The sequence below is a fragment of the Scyliorhinus canicula genome, chromosome 3 (assembly GCF_902713615.1).
Source record: "Scyliorhinus canicula chromosome 3, sScyCan1.1, whole genome shotgun sequence".
NCBI classification, from domain to species: Eukaryota; Metazoa; Chordata; class Chondrichthyes; order Carcharhiniformes; family Scyliorhinidae; genus Scyliorhinus; species Scyliorhinus canicula.
The window spans coordinates 221,887,722-221,913,839 of record NC_052148.1 but is presented as its reverse complement, the minus strand read 5'-3'; the positions used below and the strand labels follow the sequence as shown (position 1 = coordinate 221,913,839).

General features: G+C 46.6%; 1 protein-coding gene and 1 pseudogene across 7 annotated transcripts in view; both read left to right on the top strand.

The window, feature by feature from the left end:
- Positions 1 to 15,823: 15,823 nt before the first annotated feature.
- Positions 15,824 to 26,118, top strand: part of map9 (microtubule-associated protein 9) — a 181,389-nt gene continuing 171,094 nt past the window's right edge. For all 7 annotated transcript variants that reach the window (XM_038792282.1, XM_038792281.1, XM_038792276.1 and 4 more), the window contains exons 1-2: positions 15,824 to 16,003; positions 20,832 to 20,966. The gene's annotated coding sequence lies outside the window, so the exon portion shown is untranslated. The remainder of the gene's footprint in view (positions 16,004 to 20,831; positions 20,967 to 26,118) is intronic.
- Positions 22,532 to 25,170, top strand: LOC119963664 (annotated as a pseudogene).

Genomic DNA, 26,118 nt, shown 5'->3' with positions numbered 1-26,118 from the left:
GTCGAGGAAGGGGGGCAGCCAGACAGCACTGGGGCTTCCAATCAGGGCATTCTAAGGGTGTGCAGCCACTCGCAGTCCCCTCTGCCTGTGCCCGCACCAACTCAGCAGCGGACATCAGGTTTCTGGCCCTGAGCAGGAGACGTTGATCAGGCCGGAGCCCTCTAGGTCTCAGGCCACCAGAGGATGTCTGCCAAGGTTATCACAAGCACCAGAATGTGACAGTCAGCAGGCTGCCCCCACCTCTGCTGTGGTTGACGGGGCTGCACCTGGGCACAGTGACAGGGTGAAGAAAGTTTTAAAAAGTTGATAGTCAATTCTGGTGCACGGGTGTGCTATCACTATAAATAATGAAAATGTATGTGAATGTTGTATAATTTACCCTCATATAAATATATCTTGCTGATTTTAGTTTAATCATAGTCATTTCCTATTAATAGCCAGAACTTTCAGAAAAGGTTGCTTGACTGTCCTTTATGTTTACTTTACAAAGTAGATTTTTTTTTGTTTAATTTTTAAGTCTTTTAAAGCAAGACAGATTGAATACACAGATAAATTTGCTGGAGAAAATCAGGGAAAATTAACATAAATTGAAAGTATAATTTATCATTTTGTTGCTGAATAGGTCAAGGACAAGTCATATAAGTTAATATTTCACGATTTCTGGATTCTGACATGTCTATGTGTTTATATTCCTTTGTAGTAAAATAAACCATTTGACCATTTCAAAGCTATATTCTAAAACACGGTTTCATCTTACTATATTTAATAGGGTCTACGTTCTCCAGGGAATCTGATCAAGCATTGGTATTTCCTGTTGTTGCAAACTAAGTTCAAAAAAGTCCATTAACTTCCCACGCTTGTCAATGCATGTCATTAAACATGTGAGGAAGAAGAATAATCATGAAAATTTCAGTTGAGATTATCCATGCCATCATTATTTACGCTATTTAGTTTGATGATATTAGGTTGCCGGTAACAAGGGCTGTTCTTTCCCCTTTCACTCTCTTTTGATGGAAAGCAAGGAAACCTTTGAGGCTGAATTAATGTCTATACTTCAGTGTGAAGTAATCTCTGTGGGATTGATTTTTATTTTCTCAAAATTAATTTGAATGTGGCGCCAAGTCAAGGGAATCATCAGGCTTCCAAGGAACGGTGGTGTATCAAATGTCAGAGAAAAGTAAAACAAATCTCAAACCCTCACCCTAAATTTAATTCGGAACCCTAACCTCTTCGCTTTCCCTCCTGACTCCAGAAGGTTGGTAAAATTCCTGCCCATGGTCAGAATTTCCCATTACTTAGAATAAGTGTCATTTCCGGTGGGAAAACTGGAGAGTCCATGATGGGGCGGCGTGATTTCGCACCATATTTTTAGGCACTTTTTAAAAATGATTTTCCATGAGATTCATGCCACGCTGGTAGTGAGATAGCTCTGATTCACCCGCCCGGGTATCAGCTGAACATTTCAATCAAGGGAGGTGCTGCATTGTAACGCATCCCCTGCATTTGTTCATAGTCTAACCAAAAGGATATTAGCGAGGAACCGACGCATGAGGTTCTCGAAGGGAGCTCTGACCAGGTTGCTGGATGTGGTGGAGGAGAGGCATAATGTGCTGTCTCCTCAAACAGGCTGCAGACCATCCAGTGAGGTTGCAAACTCCGCATGAGAGGCGGTGACAGTGCTAGTCAATACCAGCGGACTGTATAGAGAACCGGTATCCAGTGCAGGAAAAAGGTGAATGATCTCCTCTGTGCAGTCAGGGTAAGTCACTCCTCTCATCTGTCACTATTCACCCACTCACACATCCATGACTCATCTCACGGAGCCCCACCACTAGCCCTTCCATTATTGTTCTAATATCCCCTCTGGCTTTTCTCCTCATCACATCCCAGATCCCACTCACCAACCACACCTGCAAGGCATCCTTACCATCTTACCCAGAGCGCATCCTGTTTACACACTCCCCATCTATCTCATTGCAGGACAAACTGGCTCACAATAGAAACGCGAGAGCACAGGAGTGAGGAATAATTCCCAAAATGAAAATACTAACACCTTTTGAGTAGTGAGCCCGAGAGCTTGCCAGGGAGGAACAGGACCGCTCCTGCACTCAGGGGAAGGTGGGCGCAAGAGAAAAAATGTAGACCCGCAACACAGTCATCTAACCTCAACCCCACGTGAGCTGTGTCTCTTCTATCCTTGTTCCCCCACCATGTACTAATGCCATCTCCCATCCCTCTCAGTTAAATCAGTCGAACAGCCAGCCCATCCTCTGGAAGGGCACTGAAGACTACCGAGGAGAGCAGCCACGAAGACAGGATTTTGGACGTTCCCATCGAAGATGCGTCGCAGCTGTCATCCATCCCCTCCATCAGCGCAAAGACTCGCACATCGATGGGAATAATTAGTAGGCAGGCTTCTGGGTCACTCACTGGTGAGCACCTCATTTCTGATCCATAGAATCCCTATAGTGCAGAAGAAGGCCATTCCGTCCATTGAGTCGGCACCAACACTATGAAAGAGTACCCTACATAGGCCCACTCCCCCACCCTACTCCAGTAACCCCACCTAACCTTTGGACACAACAAGTCAATATAGCATAGCCAATCCACCTAACCAGCACATCTTTGGACTGAGAGATGAAGCCGGAGCAGAGGAAACCCTGCAGACACAGGGAGAACATATCAATTCCACACAGATAGTTGGCCAAATTGAATCCAGGTCCCTGACGCTGTGAGGCAACAGTGCTAACCATGGTGCCACCACGCCACCTGATGATCCACAACAGGTGGAAGCATGTGCGTCCCAGGGGTCAGGCACTCGGAGGAATGCTGGAGGCCATGACTCTGCTGAGCCCCAGTCAAATGACGTGCCGCTGGGTTCCCTCAGCTGCTACAGATACAAAGGTAGAGGAACAAACAGGAAGGGATGTCAGCCACACTCCTCAGAGTGCAAGGCCGACTGGAGGAGTCACATCGCCTTGTGTTATTATGTGAGCACCTATGTATCGTATTATAAGGCCCAGAAAGGAGTGTACACCAAGCCAAACATGTTGAATCAAAAGGAAAAAGGTTTAATGCAACAGAACAAAACTACAGAGCAGTTACTCTACTCCAGGGAGCCAGCTCACAATCCTGGCCCTCCGGTTTTATACAAGAAGCAAAAGGGGGCACCCTGCCCCTCAGTGGAGGGGGGGGTTTATTCCCCATAGTTCTTTGGGATTATCAATCCCCCAGTCTCATAAATGTCCCATGAACTGCTTAAGGTTTCATTAGTGTCCATGACCTGCTGAACCCCAGGTTATGAAATTCCTCCCTCCTGAGTCGGTGGTGGCGCCGTCGCACATGCGAGGAGGCCGAGGCGGGGAGGCAGGAGGTGAGGGCGGCACCGGCGTCTTTTAAGGAATGGTTGGCCCTCAAAGGGATGGAGGAGGGTCCGGCGATGAGCAGCGGAGCAGGGTGCACCTCTGCCACCCAGACCGGCAGGGACCTTGATGCACCTGCAGCGTGAGCAAGGGAGGCCCCGGAGGCTCCTGTAGCGGGGGAGTCGAATCCATCTCCAAGTCAGAGCAGTCCGATGGGGAGTCAGGCAGAACGGTATGGCCGCCCTGTGGCACAGTGGGACAGAGACATCCTCAGGGTCTGACAAGGAGGAGCCGCCCATACCACCAGGCACCTGGCTCTAAGGTGGTCCACATGGCACTTCCCTTGTTGGTCCCCCATTTGCAGGCAATACAAGGTCATCCCAGTCCACCGCAGAACAGTGCCCTTCCGCCAGCGGTCACCCTGAGCGTAGTTACGGAGGTAAATATCGTCGCCCGGGACAAAAGCATGAACCAGACGCTTTGCATGGGAAACCACAGTCCGAAGATTCTGCGCCTTGTGCACTTTTGTCCCTGTGTCAGGCAATAGCAACCCCAATCTGGTCCTTGGACGTCAACCCAGCAGAAGCTCTGCAGGGGCAATCCAAGTAACTGCATGAGGGTTGGTCCGGTAAGCAAACAGAAATCAAGCAAACCTGGTATCCAAACAGCCAGTGCCCTGTTTCCTCAAACCCTGCTTCAGGGTCTGTACGTTTTGTGAAGGGGAGGTCGTGCCTCACTAACTTTATTGTTTTTTTTGAGGAAGTGGCAAAGATGATTGATGTGGGGAGGGCGGTGGATGTTGTTCACATGGACTTCAATAAAACCTTTGACAAAGTGCCTCATGGCAGACTGGTACAAAAGGTGAAGTCACACGGGGTCAGAGGTGATGTGGTAAAATGGATACAGAACTGGCTCGGTCACAGAAGGCAGAAGGTAGCAGTAGAAGGGTGTTTTTCTGAATAGAAAGTTGTCACTAGTAGTGTTCCACAGTGATCGGTGCTAGGGCCGCTGTTGTTTGTAGTGTACATAAACGATTTGCAGGAAGATGTAGCTGGTCTGATTAGTAAGTTCACAAATGACACCAAGGTTGGTGGAGTAGCAGATAGTGTTGAGGATTGTCAGAGGATACAGCAGGACACAGATAGGTTGCAGACTTGGGCAGAGAAATGGCAAATGGAGTTTAATCTAGAGAAATGTGAGGTAATGGATTTTGGTAGGTCTAACATAGAGGGGAAATACACATTAAATGGCAAAACTAATAGGAATATAGAAAGTCAGAGATATCTGGACGTGTAGGTTCACAGATCTTTGAAATTGGCAACACAAGTGGACAAAGTATCCAAGAAGGCTTGCCTTCATTGGACGGGGCATCGAGTATAAAAACTGGCAAGTCATGCTACAGTTGTATCGAACCTTGATAAGGCCGAACTTGGAATATTGCACACAAATCTGGTCGGCACACTACCGGAAGTATGTGGAGGCTTTGGAGAGTGTGCAGACGAGGTTTACCAGGATGTTGCCTGGTCTGGAGGGTGTTAGCTATGCTAAGAGGCTGAATAGACTCGGACTGTTTTCCTGATAGTGATCTTCATGATTATGAGAGGCATGGATAGAGTGGATGGGCAGGGTGGAGGGGTTAGTCACTGGAGGGCATAGGTTTAAGGTCCGTGGAGCAAAGTTTAGATTTTTTCCAGGTGATTGCCTGGAATGGGCTGCCAGGGGAGGTTGTGGAAGCAGATATTTCTTTTTGTTTTTTAAAATAAATTTAGTGTACCCAATTAATTTTTTCCAATTAAAGGGCAATTTAGCCTGGCCAATCTACCTACCCTGCACATGTTTGGGTTGTGGGGGCAAAACCCACGCAAACACGGGGAGAATGTGCAAACTTCACATGGACAGTGACCCAGAGCCGGGATCGAACCTGGGACCTCAGTGCCGTGAAGTTGCAGGGCTAACCCACTGCGCCACCATGCTGCCTGGAAGCAGATATATTAACGCCGTTCAAAAGGCAGCTCAACAAATACATAGATAGGATGGATGTAGAGGGATATGTCACTAGGAAGTGCTGAGGGTTTTGGCCAAGGGTGGTTTCATGACTGGTACAGGCTTAGAGGGCCGAAGGTTCCAGCGCAAGTTTTCATTAATTAAGTGCAGGAAGACTTAAGGAAGAAAGATGTCCAAAACCCGAAGGAAAGCTGTCGTGAAGAAGGGGGCGAATGAAGGTTCGTCATTGAGTGGAAGGTTCGGCTCGGCAACTGGAAATTTGGTGGAGGCTGGGTCGCTGGGTGGGGCCGCATTGTTCACGGCAGAAAAGACAACCGAGGTGATGGTTGTGGAACTTGAAAAACAGTTTGCAAAGAACCTGGAGGTGATGAGGAAGGAGGTGATGGCAGCATTGAAGGTCTTGGTGGAGGAGAGGATTGCCCCGGGGAACGTGGCGGTGTCAAGGACATCGGCCGAGGTGCAGCAGCAGGGTGCGAAACTGAAGGGAGTGGAAGAGGCCTTGTCGCAACACAGTAATCGGCTCAACTCAATGGGTGAGGAGCTGCAGAGGGTGGTGGAGACCAACAAGGGTCTGCGGAGGAGTGGAGGACCTGGAAAACAGAGCTAGGCGGCAAAATCTGAGGATCGTGGGCCTTCCCGAAGGGGTGGAGGGCCCGAGGCCGACAGAGTATTTTGCCAAGATGTTGGCAGAGCTGTTGGGGTAAGGGGAAGCTCCCTCCTGCTACGAACTAGATCGGGCTCATGGGTCGTTGAGGCTTAAACCAAAGGCAATTGAGCTGCCAAGAGCAATGATTAGTTGTTTCCATAGCTACGGCATGAATGAGAAGGTCCTGAGTGGGCAACGCAGAAGTGGGAGGTGCAGAGGGCTGGAGTTGATATACATATATACCAGGACCTTACTGTGGAGTTGGCAAGGAGACGGGTGGCCTTTGACCAAGTGAAGATGGCACTGTATAACAGTGGGGTACGGTTCAGCTAAGTTGAGGACGACCTACAACTCCAAAGCTTTTATTTCGAGACAGTGGAAGCGGCGGAGGCATTTGTGAAGGCAGAAGGACTGTGGAAGAAGTGAGAAATTGGACTGAGGATTGGTCTTGGACGGGGGGTAGTGGGGTGGAGGATTGTATGTAGCTCTATTTTTTATCGCATGTCACTATCTGTGCTAAATGAGTTGAAGGTGCCTATTTGGACAAGGTAAGAGTTGGGATTTTCTTTTGCAATGATGGCTCTTTGGGGTTTGTGTGTTTACACTGCGGTTGTGTGTTGAAGGGGATTTCCTTGGTTTCCTGGGCCGGGGTGGGGGAGGGGAGTGGGGTCTGGGCAGGGGCCTCCACACTGGTTAGCTCAAGCTGGTCAGTGAACAGGAGTGTGGTGGGGGAGGGGCTACAGCCATCGGAGCCTGGTAGAACAGGTTTCAATGGGCCCAGGAGGTCTGAAAGGTGGGGGAAGGGGACCGATACTGGGTGAGCTGTTTTCGAGAGGAAGGGAATGGGATCCTGGGAGCGGTTCAATGGTAACAATGAGACGGGGTGGGCCAAGCCCAGTGGGCAGGGCCCGGAGTAATGTCAATGGAGGGATAGGAATAGGCGGGGGGGGGTGGTGTGAGAGACTTATGATAGTTACGTGGAATATGAGGGGTTTGTTGGAGGGCGGTTTTCATTGTCATTTTGGGGATAGGGTTCATGAACGTGGAATCAGGACCCCTAGAAGCCATTTTGGGATGTCGGACCAGCTCGGGCGGCAGGCGGGAGCGGGGGCAGATGTTAGCCTTTGCCTCGCTGATTGCCCAGAGGCGGGTCCTGTTGGGGTGGAGGTTAGCTTCTCCATCCTGTGACACGGCTTGGCCGGGGACCTACTTCAATTTCTTTGACTCTCGGGAAGGTGAAGTCTCAGCTGAAGGTGATGAAGGAAGGGTTTCACAATTCATGGGGGCAGTTTACTAAGCACTTCGAGACGGGGTGGCGGCGGTATTGCTGTCTTTCATTACACTGCTGACGGATTGATTGTTAATTTGTGTTTTTTACCTGGAATGTACAGGTGGATATTTAGGTCTGTATATTGAGCGGTTTGTGTGTAGGGGATTGTTATTGTATTTGTTTTTGTTTGTTTTTTCTTTGGTTGTTTATTGATGAAAATATTGAAAATAGGAGAACAACAAGATTTTTTTCAAAAAGGTACTGCAACAAGCAGGTCCAAACTCGTATCTCATTATTACGGATTAAGGTGCTGTCTTGGGAAGGAATAGAAGAGCTTTGCTCAAAGTACGGCAATCATTTGTGATGCAACCACCAGAAGAAGCATGCAACAGTCCGAAAACATCTGAAGAACATATGGAATAAATGCAACAAGAGGATAACACATCAATACAAGAAGAAGATCAAACTCAAGCAACAAACACTAAAGAAAATGAATAACCGTTGCAAGTTCAGCAGACACTGAGAAAGTCTACAAGGATAAGACCACAAGCCAGAAAGACTGAACTTGTGAAAGACTAAAAATTCTAAACATGTGAATAGTTATGCATATCATGGTGAAATGTAAAAACTAACTTAATTTATGTAAATCATTTCATTTTCCAATGGAAAGGGGATGTGATGATATGGATAAAACAAGTCTGTACATAATGTTATGTATGACCTCCGACCACTAGGTGGCAGGCTAAATCCACACATGACCCTGTGACTAGGGAGTTAAAAGTAGGTTGTGCTGGAGGATAGGCGTACTTTGCAGTAGCTCTACAATAGTTAATTAGTCTTAGTAGTTTATTATTTTATTTATCCTAGTTATCTTATCATGCAGTTGTTTCATAATGAATTATTTAAATTAGAATTTCCGTAGTTCATCATTCACTTCGACCAATCTACAGAACATGACAGCCATCACTGGCAAGGAATCCATAAAATTAAGAGTTGGAACCACTTCATTTGCTACTGGCAGGGATGGGGAACTCATGGGCAATGGTAGACAACTGAGTGCATGGGCATGGGCAATCTACATACTCGGGTGATGTTGAAATGAAGATTCACATGCAGCGAGTAGAAACGGCCAACGTTGAATTCTGGCTGGTTGATGGATCTTTGTGTCTATTCGGAACCGTGGATATCCGTTATCCCTTCTTAGTTCCCAAATAATAGAGGTCAAGTCTGTGCTTTTTGGCAAAGTTCAGTTGAACTTTATTTGTCAATACAAAATGAGGTCAGATTGATTGTCTTTAGCGAATACAGTAGTTGAGTTTTCATTCAATTACAAATCGTGGTAATTCTTCAAATCATAATACATAAGTATAAAATGACTGAGTGATTTAAACTAAAGAAAGATGGTGATTTAGCAAAAGCAAGCAAAGAAAATAGGTTTCACAATGAGATAGATTGATTCCGGAATGGATTATTGCATCCGACAAGTGATTCTTAGGGAGATTATTATCTCAAGGTATCGCCTTCTTTACAGCTGTGATTGGCTTTAACTAATTTATAATTCACTCAATTTGGCCAAACTGTCTGTCCGTCAATTTAAGAGAGATATGTATTTAAATATATTGGTACAAATTTTCCCATACCATCGCCTGCCAATTTTCCAATTTATCCATAAATGCATCTCGACATTATTGGAGAAACATAGTTTTTGCTAAGAAAGTATCTCTCTAGACTGGCTGATTCCATAGAAATGGAACTGCTCGTTCTTTCACACAATGGGGCCTTTCAGCCAGCTGATGTCACCGTTCCTTCAGTCTCCAGCAAGTCTCAAGCAATTTGTTCCTAGCTATTTGGCTTTCCTCACTCTCATGGTTAATATGATTTAGTTAATTACTCTTAATGAGTTCTCAATTAAAGCTTTTACTTATATCATCTATAGCTAACTAGAAAGCTATTTTTTATCACTGATGCGATGGGTAGAATTCCCTTATCTTCTCTAAAATGTCCGAGCATGGGCTTGTGGTCAGTCACAACAGAGAAATGCCTCCCATAAACATATTGGTGGAACTTCTTGACTCCAAATATTACCACCAATCTCTCCTTCTCGATTTGTGTATAGCGTAGTTCTGTGTCCACCAGGGTCCTCGAGGCAAAAGCTTTGGGACTTCCTGTGCCATTGTCCCATCTGTGCATCAGCACCGCCCCAATGCCGTAGGGTGAGGCATTGCATGTTAAGATTAGTCACCGAGCTGGATTATAGTGAGCGAGGATCTGTGTAGACGTCAGACACACTTCTACCCCAGCAAAAGCTATGTCTTGCAAGGCACCCTAGAACCACTTCTGGGCCTTCTTCAACAGTCTTGGTACTTTTAAGTGATTACAGTTTTAATTTAGGCAGATACTATGGTCGGCGCAGGCTTGGAGGGCTGAAGGGCCTGTTCTTGTGCTGTATTGTTCTTCGTATGTGGAGTTGAGCCAATAAGGTGGCCAGGCTGGCGGTGAACTTTCCGTAATAATTTACCAGGCCAAGAAAGAACCGGAGTTCAGTCGTGTTCTTCGGGGTGGTTCCCCTTTTATGGCCCGAACCTCATCCTCCACTGGGTGTATCCCAAGGAAGTTACCGTTCTCACTACTCTTTAGCCGGGTAACCACTTGGGAAAATCGCCTGAGCACTTCTTGCAGGTTGTCCATATGCTCTTTCTCCATGACTCCCATGATGAGATAGATGGCCACCTTTGGCTGACCCTGCAGGATGCTTTCCATTACACAATGGAAAATTGTCGCAGATGAGACCCCCAACTGGGAGATGGGGATATTCAAATAAACCCTCATGGGTGTTTTGGTCGCAAATTCTCTGGATGCTGGATTTAGCTCCACCTGTAAATAAGCATGACTCATATAAAGTTTCGTAAAGAAACATCTTCCAGCTAGTTTTAAGTACAAATCATCCACCCTCGGCATTGGGTACCGGTCCAGGCGTGAAACTCTGTTTACCATGAGCTTGTAATCCCAACAGAGTCAGACAGGTTTGTCGGGCTTCATTACTGGTACTGTGGATGCAGCCCACTCCACAAATTGTCCAGGACTGAGCACTGAGGTCCATGTCAACCTTGGCAAGCAATGTGCAGGGACAGGCCTTATTGGAAAGTATGGGGGCTGGGCATCACGATTCACGTAGATACAAACCTTGACCACTTTTATCCTGCCCAGACCCTCCTCGAACACTTCAGAGTATTTGTCCAGTACGCTGTTCAGATTCCCGGTGCCAATCTGAAAAACCTGTTGCCAGTTGAAACGGAGGACTCGCATCCAGTCACATCCCAGCAAATTGGAACCTGGTCCCTGTACACAACCAAAGATAGGCGAATTGGCTGTTGCCCGTGTGTTACCGGAGTTAAGGTAATCTCCACGATGCTCAATGGCTCGCCGGTATTGGTCGCCAACCTCACCTTGGTGTCGCACAACGTCAGTGGCATGATCCCTACATGAAGTTGTCGAAATGTCTGATGGTCCACGATGGAGATGACACATCCATTGCCCATTTCCATCACCATAACAGGACCATTTACTTAGTAACGTGGCCCAGATCAGTGCTGCCTTTGGGGCCGTGACGAAGTTCAGCTGCAACATTCCTCCTCATCTGGGGGGGCGGGGGGGGGGGGGGGGGGGCATGTGCAAGGCCCTGGCTTGTGCTGATCTTGGCGGCTTTCTTAGATGGTGTTCTCTGCCATCACGCGTCCTCCAACGCCACATTTGGCAATCTGGTCGGCTCTCCCCATCGTCCTCAGGAGATGTATCCTGTAGGTCTGCGATGGTTCCTGAGCGCTTGGCCCAGTTGTGGAATTGCCTCTGGTGCTGCCCTTTGGAAGGAGATCGGGCCTGACTGGCATTGCCCCATGATGCAGTGGGCATTCAAAAGAGAGGGCAGGCAAAACTATGGATGCCATAGTCCATGAACCCCCGCAAGTTCCTGCACTCCTTTCTCTGCGTGCTCAGGGGACAGTGAAAGCTCGATGCCCCATTTTAAATCTAACGTGGGCTCCACCAACAGCTTCCTCTGAATGACCGTGTTGTTTATCCCACAAACCAGCCTATCCTTCAACATTTCGGAGACGGCCTGAACTCGCAATGCTCTGCCAGTTGTCTTAGGCGGGTTAAGAAGTCAGTGACTGATTCACCTGGAGACTGCAAGGCTGTATTAAACCTATACCGTTGCCTAATACCGGAAGATTTAGGGTCATAATGTTCAACTACAAATGCGACCAGCTCGCCAAACGATTTTGAGTCTGGTGCAACCGGGTAAGTGAGACTCTTTCTAATTCCAAAAGTCGGGGCCCCGGGATGACTTTCTGACGGTCTTCCCCAAAATACCATTAGCCTGGAAGAAATATCTCATGCGTTCAGCACACTGGCTCCAATCTTCCAGGCTTGTATCGAAGGCCTCCACCTTACTGAACAATGGCATTTTGAGCTTTTATGTCTTCATGCCCAGGGATAGTAATTGTCTGGGGCAGCTAGGCAGTTCCACAAGCGAGTCCGGAGTCTCCTTTGTCCTCATCGCCAGTTTAGTAACTTGAGGAAGCCAACGGTAGTGGAACAAGGATTTATTGAACTATGTACAAGACTCTGCCCACAACAGTAACTCTCTTCCAATCCAGTCCTTACTGGGACACCCAACAACTCTGGGCCCTGCTTAATTTAGTCAGGCCTCCCTTACTGATGTGGTACAAGTCTCATGCCATTTCTCCAATCAGTGAGTGGAAGCCAGATCTGGAAAACTCAACCCAGCCCCACATGCACATTCTGCATGGGATCTGGGTAATAAAACCTCTGTCTGCAACATTGAACAGGATATTGACAGCTATGTAAGTCATTATGGTTTCACGTTTTATTGTACCTGCGTCTATGGACAGGACATGGGCAGCACGGTAGTATAGTGGTTAGCACAATTGCTTCACAGCGCCAGGGTCCCAGGTTCGATTCCCGGCTTCGGCCACTGTCTGTGCGGAGTCTGCACTTTCTCCCCGTGTGTGCGTGGGTTTTCTCCGGTGCTCTGGTTTCCTCCCACAGTCCAAAGATGTGCAGGTTAGGTGGATTGGCCATGATAAATTGCCCTTAGTGTTGGGTGGGGTTGCTGGGTTATAGGGTGGAGGTGTGGGTTTGGATAGGGATAGGGATTGCCAAAAGCCGGCGCAAACTTGATGGGCCGAATGGCCTCCTTCTGCACTGTGAAAATTCTATGACATGAATTTGAGAGGGAATTGGAAGTTCGTCCAGTCTTAACAGGAGAAAGATTACCACAAAGTTGGACACAAACTTGAAGAGGATAAGGGGACCAACTCTGTTTTCAATGATAGGAAGGCATGTTAAAACTGCATTGCATTCTGGAGCTCACTGAGGATAAGTAAAACAAGACTTAAGCAATTTTGGAATCCACTTTGCACACCTTCCTAATCTCATTTGTGCATACAATGGGCGCGATTCTCCCACACAGGGAGAAATCATAAGGCTGGCGTCACATCCGGGCGGATTTGACGCCAGCCCCCCCTCCCCGACCGGGAATCGATTCTGGTCCCCGGTCGGGGCTAGCATGCCGACGCCGTAAACTCCGGCATCGCGGGCTTAACGAATTTCGTTAAGCCCGCTTGCCAGAGTTTGCGCCGGCTGACGCGTCATATGACGTCAGCCGCGCATGCGCGGATTGGAAGACTCCAACCCGCGCATGCGCGGATGACGTCATCACGCATTTACGTGAAACCCGCGCATGCGCGGGCCGGGATGCCCCTCAGCCGCCCCGCGAAGTGATACAGCGGGGCGGCGGAAGGACAAAGAGTGCGCGGGTATCGGACCCGCTGCCCACGATCGGTGCCCACCGATCGTGGGCCCATGGCACCCTTGGCACGGCCGTGGTACTGCCGTGCCAATCGGTGCCATGGTTTTAAAAATCGGCACTTTACGGCCGTTTTTACGAACGGCCAGACCAGGTGTGTTTGCCGTTCGTAAAAACAGCCGTAAAGGGCTTGGAACTCGGCCCATCGGCCAGCTGAGAATCGCTGCTGGCCGTAAAAAAAACGGCGGCAGCGATTCGTATCGGGAGTCGGGCGTGGGGGGGGGGGGGGGAGAATAGCGGGAGGGCGTCGGACTAGCGTGGTCGTAAAATTTTACGACCCCCGCTATTCTCCGCACCGTCGTGAGTGCGGAGAATTGCACCCAATATATTTAACTCAGGGAGAAAGGGAGAATATTGATCAGTATGTGACTCTAATGAGGTGTCTAGCTTAGTCTTGTGAATTTGGATAACTGAAGAATGATATCACCAAACATAGGTTTGGCTTAGGAACATGAAATCCTGCTGTGAGAACAGATAGGTTGTGAAAAGTTTACTCCCAAGAAATGTATTGTCAGAAGAGTGCTGTTGGGAGAACAGATGAGACTGCACTGTGCTGGGACACAGTTCAAGCCTTCTACGGTGCAAGTCAATGATGGAAAATATACAGAAGACCCAGTGGAAAGATCAAGGCCAAAATGCTGAATGTAAATCCTGTGGAACTCACCAGAAGAAGGAAAAGAAAGCATGTGTTGAGAAAACAATATTCTTACTACAAGAAGCTGAACCACCCTGCACACATGTAATTTGCTAAAACAAAGAAACACACATCTGTAAAGCTGAAAGCAAATTATTGCGGATGCTAGAGTCTGAAACAAAAACAGAAAATACTGGACAACCTCAGTAGGTCTGACATCATCTGATCTGTAAAGTTGTTTGCTGGAGAGATAGAACATAGAACATAGAACAGTACAGCACAGAACAGGCCCTTCGGCCCTCGATGTTGTGCCGAGCAATGATCACCCTACTCAAACCCACGTATCCACCCTATACCCGTAACCCAACAACTCCCCCCCCCCCCCCCCCCACCCCACCTTACTTTTAAGGACACTACGGGCAATTTAGCATGGCCAATCCACCTAACCCGCACATCTTTGGACTGTGGGAGGAAACCGGAGCACCCAGAGGAAACCCACGCACACACGGGGAGGACGTGCAGACTCCACACAGACAGTGACCCAGCCGGGAATCGAACCTGGGACCCTGGAACTGTGAAGCATTTATGCTAACCACCATGCTACCGTGCTGTCCAATAAGGTAAATAATTAGAGTACCCAATTATTTTTTTTTTGCAATTAAGGGGCAATTTAGCATGGCCAATCCACCGAACCTACACATCTTTGGGTTGTGGAGGTGAAACCCACGCAGACACATGGACAGTGACCCAGAGCCGGGATTCGAACCTGAAAATACTTTTCACTGTACACGTGACAATAAACAAATCCAATCCAATCCAAGTTGGTGGCCTGAAAATGAAACTGCCAAAGATAAAGTTGAGGCTCGATAATGGAACCAGTCTTAATGAAGCCGATGGTCCAAAAGTTTGGAAGAACTTCCGTTCCGGATAGGAGACAGATAGGAGCTTGGTTATACTGCACCTGGTGTAATGTGCGCAATTCTGGTCCCCTTACCTCAGAAAGGATATTTTTGCCATAGAGGGAATGCAATGAAGGTTCACCAGACTTATTCCCTGGATGGCAGGACTGTCTTATGAAGAGAGATTTGGCAAACTGAGCCTGTATTCTCCAGAGCTTTGAAGAATGAGAGATGATCTCGTTGAAACTTAGGAAGAAATAGACAGGGTAAATGTAGGCAAGATGTTTTCCCTGGTTGGGGCGTGTAGAACCAGGGGCACAATTTCAAAATAAGAGGAATGCCACTTAGGACTGAGATGAGGAGAAATTTCTTTACACAGAGAGTTGCAAATGTTTAGAATTCTCTTCCCCAGAGGGCTCTGGAAGCTCAATCATTGAGAATGTTTAAAGCAGAGATTGATAGATTCCCCAATTAACAATAAGGTAAAGGGTTATAGGTGTGTGTGTTTAAAAGGCACTGAAGTGTCCAATCAGCCGTGGTCCTGTTGAATTGTGAAGCAGGCTCGATGGGCTGAATGACCTACTCTTCCTCAGTTCCCAGTCCTAAGCTCCTATTAATCAAAAACACAATGAAAATCTAGCACTGGTATCCCTCATTTGCAGTGTTTCACGTGGATACAAGCCATTGACTGGCTTAACAAGTCCTGACAGGTTACATATCTGCACAGGTCTTGGATGTTTCCCACGTAAATATCATCTTGAAGTAGATGATTGAGGCCAACTCAACAGCTGCTGGTGGAGTGGGACAGGCGGCGCTGCGGTGAAGTCGGGCAGGTGGCGCTACCGGTGGAGTCCACCGGGTGGCGCTGCCGGTGGATTAGGTCAGGTGGCGCTGTGGTGGAGTCGGGCACGTGGCGCTGCCGGTGGAGTGGGGCAGGCGGCGCTGTGGTGGAGTCGGGCAAGTGGCGCTACCAGTGAAGTCCACCGGGTGGCGCTGCCGGTTGAATCGGACAGGTGACGCTACCGGAGGAGTGGGGTAGGTGGCGCTGTGGTGGAGCCGGGCAGGTGGCGCTGCCGTTGGAGTCGGCCAGGTGGCGCTGCCGGTGGAGTTGGGCGGACGTTTCTCACTTGTGCCGCTCTGTTCCGTGCGCCTCTGATTGGTGGAGGTGTGGGTTGTTTGTGGTTTCCCGGTTACGGGGAGAGTTCATTGACAGAGTGGCGGCTGTGAGGCATTTACTTGGTGGATGGACCCAGTGACTGTGGGATTGAAGAGATTTATAGTCAAGGTTAACAGAGTCAGCGGTAAGGATTTAACTGTGTTTCGCTCTGTGTATTGATATGAAAAATATTTTTGCTGAGGATTTTTTTCTCTGTTGACAAAAGGTAAATGGATTTTTCAGCAACTAAGTAGAGATTTTGTTCGAAGGACTCAGCAGAATTAAGTGATCAAATCAGAGAAAATCACTGGCCCTGAACTACCTGTCTTTCATGTCTTGCAGATTTACTTGACAAGAATCCAGGGATGAGGGATTTTCGTTAATAGGTTTGATTGGAGAAACTAGGGTTATTCTGCCTGAAGCAAAGGAGATTGGGGAGTAATTTAGTTGAGGTGTGCAAGATTCTGACAGGTAGATAAGGAAACATTGTTCCCATTTGATCAACCCGGAGCCGATGAGATTACAAGGACTAGTGGATGCATATTTAAGGATTTAGGCAAAAGATGCAGGAGGTAGTGAGGAACAGCTTTTATGTCGCAAGCACCTAAAACTCAGTGTGTATAGATGTGCCGGAAGATGGGACAAGAAATTATTTCTTTAAAAATTGGATGGGTATTTGAGGGAAATGAATTGAAGGGCTACGTGGATAGATCGGGGGAATGGGATTGATTGGATTGCTTTGCAGAGAGCAGCATGTACTTGGTGGGGAGAATGATCTCCTGTGTAGTTATTACCCTGTGAATCCGAATTGACTTCAAGCACCTTTAATTCCAACTGCATAAATTCCAGGTTTAGCTCTCAACAATGTGCTTTGAAAAGTTCTAATTGAGAGGAATTCCCTTGGAGGTCTTGTAGCATAATTGTAGTATAGCTGCCTCTGATGCAGAGCTCTGGGTAAACCCTATTCCAGAACTTGATAGCCAAGGAAGATGTGTTCCTAACGCGACCAACATGTTGAACATGAACTTGTAGATTCTTCCATCATGCACCTGTGGCAGATGGTAAGGTTGGGAAAGATTCCTGGTCAGCCATGTGATGGAAAGGAATTGGAGTCTCTACAATCACTATTAACAGTTCCAGGATGCCATATTAAAAAGCGTTCTCATTGGGATAACATTTGTTCAGTTGAACAGATGCTTGGTGTGGATTGGAATGGTGCCAACACATGGAGTTCAATCCCCAGTTCCAAGTAGTGTGTATTTGGGATCTGTTTTCTTCTTCCTTGCCCTACCCACGGTGAAGGTCATGGAACTGTGATTCAGACCTGTCTTTGGACAGAGAACCCAAGAAAATGAAGAGAGAATCCAAAGGTCTTTCTATAGGCGCATTACAGTAAAAGCATTGTCAGGAGAGCAATGAGACTGGAGCAAAAAGGAGGTCTATTCTTTGAGGCAGGGGGCTTGGCTGACATATTAAATGAGCTAATTGAAGTGCCTGCCAAGGCTTGTGGATGATCCTACATCAGCAAAGGTATTTTTGGATTTCTCCCATAAACTAATTTTTAAAAAAGTATTTTTATTAAGGTTTTGCAGAATTTTTCATAATAAAACAGTAGTAACCATAATAACAAAACAAACTAGAGTGAACATTAACATAGTGCAAAAAGCGAATATACAATAACAATTAAATAGACATTACCCCACGCGACCCAGTCTTCCCACACCATTCACATGAAGTACCCCCACCCCCACTCACGGCTTGCTGCTGCTGCTGACATTTAAATTTTCCCCAAGAAAGTTGACGGACGGCTGCGACCTCCGAGAGAACCCTAGCATAGACCCTCTTGAGGCAACCTTTATTTTCTCGAGGCTGAGAAACCCAGCTATGTCGGTAACTCAAGTCTCTACACTCGGGGGCTTTGAGTCCCTCCAGATTATTAAAATCCGTCTCTGGGCTACTAGGGAGGCAAAGGCCAAGACGTCAGCCTCTTTCGCCCCCTGAACTCCCGGGTCTTCTGACACTCCAAAGATCGCTTTCTCTGGATTCAGCACCACCTGTGTGTTAAGCACCTTGGACATTGCCCTTGCGAACCCTTGCCAGAACACTCTAAGCTCTGGGCTTGCCCAAAACATGTGGACATGGTTTGCAGAGCAGCCCTTGCATCTCATACAACTGTCTTCTACCCGAAAAAACTGTCTCGTTCTCGCTGCCTTCATGTGTGCCCAGTGAACCACCTTAAATTGAATTAGACTGAGCCTGGCACATGATGAGGAGGAATTAACCCTGCCCAGGACCTCTGCCCACAGAACCGCTTCCAACTCCTCACCTAGCTCCTCCTCCCACTTGACATGTAGTTCCTAGTGGATATCCGACACCCTCCCCTCCCCCACCCAGGTGCCGGAGACCACCCTGTCCTGTATCCTCAGTGGCGGCAGCATTGGAAAGGCCACTACCTGTTTTTTCAGGAAGGCTCGTACTTGCAGATATTTAAAGGTGTTTCCTGGCGACAGATTAAATTTGTCCTCTAGCCCCTTCAAACTGGGAAAGCTCCTGTCTATGAACAGATCTCCCATCCTTCTGATGCCTGCCGTCTGCCAGCTCTGGAACCCACCATCCATCCTACCCGGGACAAACCTGTGATTGTTGCACATCGGGGTCCAGACCGACGCTCCCTCCACCTTCTTGTACCTCCTCCACTGCCCCCCCCCCCAATCGGCCGCTTCCTAATCATAGCTATATTGGCCGCCCAGTAGTAGTTGCGAAAGTTTGGCAGCGTCCCCCCCTCCTCCTCCACTTCGCTCCAGCAGCGATTTCCTTACTCGCAGGGTCTTATTCACCCACACAAAGCCCGTAATGATCCTACTCACCTGCTTAAAAAAGGCCTTCAGGATGAAGATGGGGAGGCACTGGGAGACAAACAAAAATCTGGGGAGGACAGTCATTTTCACGGTCTGCACCATCCCTGCCAGTGACAGCGGGAGCATGTCCCATCTTTTAAAGTCCCCTTCCATTTGCTCCACCAACCGGGTCAGGTTGAGCCTGTGCAGGGCATCCCATTTCATGGCCACCTGTATACTTTTCTCGACCATCCTGAGCGGCAGCTCTTTCAGTCTCTCCTCCTGCCCCTTGGCCTGGATTACAAACAACTCGCTGTTCCCCATGTTCAGTTTGTACCCTGAAAAACTACCGCAATCTCTCAGGTTCCGTAGAACCTCCCCCATCCCCTCCACAGGGTCCGAAATGTACAGGAGCAAATCATCCGCGTATAGCGAGACCCTATGTTCCCCCCCCCCCCCCCCCCCCCCCCCCCCCCCCGGCCGAACCAGTACCCGCCAGTTCCTCGAGGCTCTCAGCGCCATAGCTAGTGGTTCTATAGCTAGGGCAAATAGTAACGGGGAGAGGAGACACCCCTACCTCGTTCCCCGGTGAAGCTCGAAGTGCCCCGACCTCAGCCGGTTTGTACATACCCTTGCTACAGGTGCCTGGTACAGCAATTACACCCAGCCAATAAAGCCCTCGTCAAACCCGAACCTCCCCAGCGTTTCCCAGAGGTACTCCCACTCCACCCGGTCAAAGGATTTCTCTGCATCCATCGCTGTTACCACCTCCGTCTCCCCTCCCTCTGAGCTCATCATAATAATATTCAAAAGCCTCCGGATATTGGTATTGAGTTGTCTGCCTTTAACAAACCCAGTCTGGTCTTCCTCTATCACCCCTGGGACGCAATCCTCAATTCTTGTGGCCAGAATCTTAGCTAGCAATTTGGCATCCACGTTTAAAAGCGAAATCGGCCTGTATGAGCCGCAATGTTCCGGGTCCTTCCCTTGTTTAAGAATGAGTGAGACCAAAGCCTGTGACATTGTTGGGGGGAGGGTTCCTTTCTCTCTGGCCTCATTAAAGCTCCTCATCAGGTGTGGCCTCAATATTTCCAAAAATCTCTTATAGAATTCTGCCTGGTAACCGTCCAGCCCCGGGGCTTTACCCGATTGCATGCCCTCTATACCCTTGACAATCTCCTCCAATTCAATCGGGGCCCCCAGCCCCTCCACCAGGTCCTCTTCCACCTTTGGAAACCTCAACTGGTCAAAAAATCGCCTCATCCCTTCCACTCCCGTCGCGGGCTCCGACTCATATTTTCACACATACTACTAAATTCATTGTCAAATTCCAACCCCCATTGTCAGTTACGAATTTAGCTAGTACTGTCGGTCCAGTTTCTGTCTATTTTTCCATTAACGTGCCCACAATTACCTTTTTATTCATATATATTCTTTATTATTGTCACATTACATTAACATTGCAATGAAGTTGCTGTGAAAAGCTCCTAGTCGCCACATTCTGGCACCTGTTTGGGTTCACTGAGGGAGAATTCAGAACGTCCAATTCACTTAACAATCACGTCTTTCGGGACTTGTGGGAGGAAACCGGAGCACCTGGAGGAAACCCATGCAGACACGTGGAGCATGTGCAGACTCCGCATAGACAGTGACCCAAGCCGTGAATCGAACCTGGGACCCTGGCGCAGACTGAATCTAGTTGCATTGACTATGAAGTGGAAGGAAAGAAAGGTTGTTCTTCTCATCCCATACCTTCAAATCCATTGCTACAATTTCATTAAAGCTAATTGGGGAAACTCACTATAGACTATGAGGATGACCTTTTTTTTACACATAGAAGAGATCAATTAGAAATGCGATATAACTTTAGTATATTCATCATCCAGTACCACTACATCCTTAGGAAGGCTTTTCTTACCTATGAGAAAATAGCTGGGCAAACTATCGATGCAGTTTTAAAACAATTTGACAATTTTCCGTTACCCACTGAAGTCATCAATACGTCTTTAACATGGTGATTAGAAATGTTAGTTATTTAGGGGATAATGGTTGGATTATGTAAACTGTAAATCTACAGATTTACCAAAAAATAACTTTATCGTGTTCCATATCTAATTTCATTTAAACCTTTTTCAGAGACAGCTTACTCAAAAATAAGGGTATTTCACTGGATACTGTAGCTGTGCTGATAAAATGGATTACCTCAGCTATTTGACACAGAATCATCACTCTCTTTTGATCTTATAAAGTGTTATCATCCATGAACCTGAAGTAAGTAGAATTTTCATATTCCTTAACCTTACTTTGGTCTTTACGGTTTAGAAAATACAGGTTAGAATTTAACCAATCCACTCTACATACTGTGTATATCTACCCACTGTCTAGCAGAATGCAATTGAATAAGCTTGCAACTAGAATGACCATTACCAGACTAAAGCTTCTGGTGACCAGTACAATTCCTCCTGACTGATCAGTATTATATTTTTCTTCTTCCGAACCTTCGATGGCACATGTCATTTCAAAAACCATGTTATTCCGTTTTGGAAAATTAAATGTGTATTTTGAACCACATCTTAAAACACCTGTTCGTTCTTCTGCTATAGTTACCAAAGGTGTCTCTGTCCTCATTCCTTTTGGTTATGGTTTTTCTTTCATTTTGGTGCATGTGCCCCATATCTAGATGGTCTTGAAATGTTGAGAGCATTGAATCTCTTCATTATTTCTGTTCTTGCCGAATGTTCCATCGGTGGCATGAAAATGGCTGGAAAATCATGTTTCCCCACAAATTCGAAGCTTCAGACATCATTTCCATCAGCGTATCTCGTTCTGGCAATCTAACTTCATTCAAGATCTATTCATGTTTGATACTTTAGCACAATCCAATAGTTTGAAAGCAAGCACTGAATCTCCAAATAAAATTTCTGCAATATTTTATTAAATTCCATGATATATCTATCCTTTTAAATTTATTGAAGTCTGATCATGCCTCATGTACATTTAACAGATCATCTCTCTTATGAACTTTGTCCCTAAGTTTGAAGATTTATTATTCAAAACTTCCTCCGTGTTCAAATGATGAGCGTCTGGCTTCAAAAATAATTTGAGCCTGATCCTGCTCCTGGTGGAAAGTGAAAGTTCCTTGCTTTTTCTTTGGTATGGACATAACCTGTGTCCAAATATCCACTTCACTGTTCCATTGGTCATAAGGTTCAGCTTCACAGAACAATGGTGGAAAATCATACCCTGATACTTTACACTTGGTTTCAGCCATTCTTCTCGAAAGTAACTCCAATTACACCCTTCTGTCAGAAAATAAATCCCAACCACCACCTTTAGGCCAATCATCCTATGTTTAGGAGGATTCAAGCTGGTTGGTGATGTCAAAATCAAGATGCTGTGTTGTGTCTTATCAAGAACATTTCCTGACTGTATTTTGTCTCACAGCTCTCCCCAATATCTAATCTCCCAGCTTTCCTTATTTATTCTCATTTGAGTTAATTACATCAAATGAGCCAACCTATAAATCAACAAATTTAGCTCTTTATTGCTAGTTCTCCTCAGTTTCTCCGTGTAGAGATTCCTTTAGTAATGATATGCCTGCAGAGTAAGTTAGTTTTCGGGCTAATAACAGTGGGAATGGTCCCATGCAGGGTGTGGATCTTTCACTAGATAGTGACCAAGCCAGATGTAGGGCACTATCCCCAGCGATTCCAGAGCAGTCCTCGGAGACTGGAGAAACAAGCAAAAGTCTGCACAGATGCAGAGGGCTGAGGAAGTTTCAAAGATCCCACAGGTGGTGGGTGATAGGGCCAGTAGAGATTAAAGAGGTTGAAGGAATGTCAGTGGATTTCAAAGAGGCTGCGATAGAACAAGTGCAAAGTAAAGGAACTGAGGTAAGAGCAGCAGAAGTTGATGGAATGCACCAGCAGTATATTTAGCAGGAATCTTCTTTCAAGATTTAAATAGGAATGAGCACAGAACCCAGGCTCAGAAGTAGGGATTGAGGAGCATGCCTCTTATTGTTCAAGTGCCACAGGTGAGTGCAATAGAGTCTGAACAAATACCTGCCAATAGTGCAAGAGTCCTTCCTGTTTATTTCCTTTGTTCCTATTTTCTTTTCTTTTGTTATTTTTGGTCCATTGTCCCATGATCAAAATGTGTCTTTAAGGAGAGGACTCGTGCTGAAGCAGCCTGCTTATCAGGACATTGTGTTTCTAGGATTTGTAATTTGGAGCGGAGAAACAAATTCGTCGGCGCCAAGTGGATCTTCGGAACCAACTTTAGGGGAATCGGTTCAATTGGTTGGCTGGCAACCAATGGGTTGGCCAGGGACAGTGTTTTGCTTGACAACAGTCTGTGATTGGTTCCAAAGGTGTGCGGGTTAGGTGGATTGGCCATGCTAAATTGGCCATAGTGTAAGGTTAATGGGGGGATTGTTGGGTTACGGGTATACGGGTTACGTGGGTTTAAGTAGGGTGATCATTGCTCGGCACAACATCGAGGGCCGAAGGGCCTGTTCTGTGCTGTACTGTTCTATGTTCTATGATGCTTTTTGAAAGAACTGGGCAGAAGTATTTAGACCTTCGAAGAGAACAGTCTCTCTCTCTCTCTTGCTGAAATAACTGTTTTTATTGTTTTAAAACCAGTGAGTGCCTGGTACATTTTTGCTGCAAACTTGAAAGGATCCTGAATCTAAAGAAAAAGTAGATAACCTTGCCAAAGAAAACCATCTGAAGCACAGGGGTTTTTCAAACAGTGGGCCGTGACCTGCGGGTGGGTCGTGGCAGGTGTCGGGAGAGTTGTGGAGCGATTGGTCGCGGCGTTCCCAATCGTGGGAGAAGCACCCAATGGCCGTGACTGGCTTTTAAATTCAGAATATCAGCTGTGACTGGTTTTCAAATGAAAACAATGCAGTCTTTCTACCAGAAGTGGTGGCAGAGAGCAGGTTATGCGCCCGGGAATATCCTGTACGTCCATGCTTTTGGCTCAAAATTTTCTAGCTGTGAGCAAGCAAGGCAACAGAACTATGAAGAACTGAAGATGGTTAATTTTGTAATAAGGAAGAGAGAGCCAAAGACACAAACAGTCCAGGATCTCTCAACTCAATCTGCTGGAGAGAGCTGCTCATAAAAGTCTACAGCAGGACAAATAAGTGCTAGCGTGAGCTGTATGCAGAGCTCTAGGGCCTCCTTTGAACAGTCTACTAAGAAGAAGCTGAAATTTGGAACAAAGCAGTATAAAGATTATTTCTTGAGGTATGGCTTTTTTAATTGTGCCAAAGCAAATCAGGATGCAAATCCCCTGTATGTTATATGCAGGAAAGTACTGGAAAAACCCGAAAAAAAAAACCCTCAGTTTAAAACCCTCAAAACCTCAAAGACAATAGCGAGTTCGAGGACAAACCTCTTGTTTTTTTTCAAAAGATGCAGCAAGAACTTAAATCGTCAGCTGACGTCCTTAGCAGGAATGTAATGTTGAATGGCAAAACACAGTTAGCCTCTTACATGGTAGGTTACTGTTTAGCTAAAGAGACAATGCCCCACACTGTAGCAGAGATGAAGACCGCACAAAGGAACTGGCTAATCTGCAGCATTAGACATGGCTCGTATGACCCTGGATGAGAAGTCAGCTGAAAAACTAATATGCATCCCACTTAGTGATAACACAGTGGCTCACCGAACTTATGATATTGCTGAGAATTTAGAAGCCCAGCTTATTTCTCATTTAAAGTCAGCATAGGAGTTCTCAACACAACTGGATGAAAGTACAGACAGTTCAGATTGTGCAACCTTGCTAGTTTATGTTGGGTATGTTTGGCACAATGAATGGGTTGAGGATTTACCTGACATTACCAACCAGCATGACTGGCGAAGAGATTTTTGAAGCATTGAATAGATACATAGTTGGAAAGTGCGGGCTTGACTGGGGTAATTGCAGAGGAAGGATGGGGCAGCCAACATGACTGGGAAAAACAGAGGAGGTATAATACGGATTCAGGAGACAGCTGGTCAGGACATTGTTTGGAATCATTGTTTTATTCACCGTGAGGCATTGTCATAAAAAGAAATTCCATCCAATCTTGAAGTGGCGTTGAAAGAATTTGTGAGATGTTGTGAATTTCATTAAACACAGCGCACTCAATACCAGGTTTTTTGAGGCTCTGTCTTCCGCTCTGTGGGCCGAGCACACACATTTATTGTTCAACACAGAGGTACGTTGGCTGTCAAGGGGTGAGGTGCTTATCAGAGTTTACGAACTGAGGTATGAAATACACACTTTCCTCCTTGAGAAATCATCCCCTCTGGCTGATTCGTTTGGTGATGAAACTTGGATGCTAACTATGTCTTACCTTGCAGATACCTTTTCAATTCTAAATGAACTGAACCTCACATTGCAAGGGGAAAATGATGATGATTGCTTTTGGCACTGTGAAACCAAAACTACTACATGTTCCCTACACTACTACGACACATAGAAGAAAATAGTGTTAGCAAGGGAACTGTCAATAGACCAGCAAGCCTTATTCAGTCGCATCTGGCTGCGCTGATCAACAGTTTTTGTCGCTACTTTCCAGAAGAGAAGTTTCTGATTTTGAAAGAGATGAGGTGAGTGAAAGATCCTTTTGAGTTTGAGACCCAGAGTCAGTTGACTCCAAATGAAGAGAATGAACTTCGGGGCCTTATCTGTGACAGCACATTAAAAACATGCCACACGTCCATGAGGCTGTCAGCATTCTGGAGTTGCGTCTCCGAAGAGTATCCAGTGCTGAGTAAAAGAAGCATTTTGGTGCTGTTGCTCTTGACAACGACCGATATGTACGAAGTTGGATTTTTCGTCCTCACAAAGATGAAGACGGCACAAAGGAACTGGCTAAACTCTGCATCTGATGTGCATTGCTGTTTCATCCTGTGAACCTGATTGGAGTGAGATCGTGAGGACCAAGCAGGTTCACCTGCCACATTAAAGGTAAGCAAGAATGGTGGGTTGTGAAGGTCGACCGGTGCGGGTCCTGAAGTTTGGCTGGTTGGTAAAAGAGCTCTAGACCAGTGTTTTTCAAACTTTTTTCCCCGGGACTCACTTTTACCAACCGGTGGACCTTCAGGACACACGCCAGCCAACATTCGTGACCCATGCTGGCTGACCTTAGCGACACGTCGGCCTACCTTCGCGACACACCATTATTTCTTACTTTTAATGCAGCAGGTGAGCCTGCTTGGTCCTCATGAACTTACTTCGTCATTCAATGTTACATTTCTGCTAAGGACTTCAGCTGACGATTTAAGTTTGCGCTGCATACTTTGAAAAAAATTGAGAGTTTTGTCCTCGAACTCGCCATACTTAATCTTCAAATGCTTTTGAAGATTTGAGTTTTAAACTTTCATTTGCCCAGTACTTCCCTACATATAACACACATGGGCTTTGC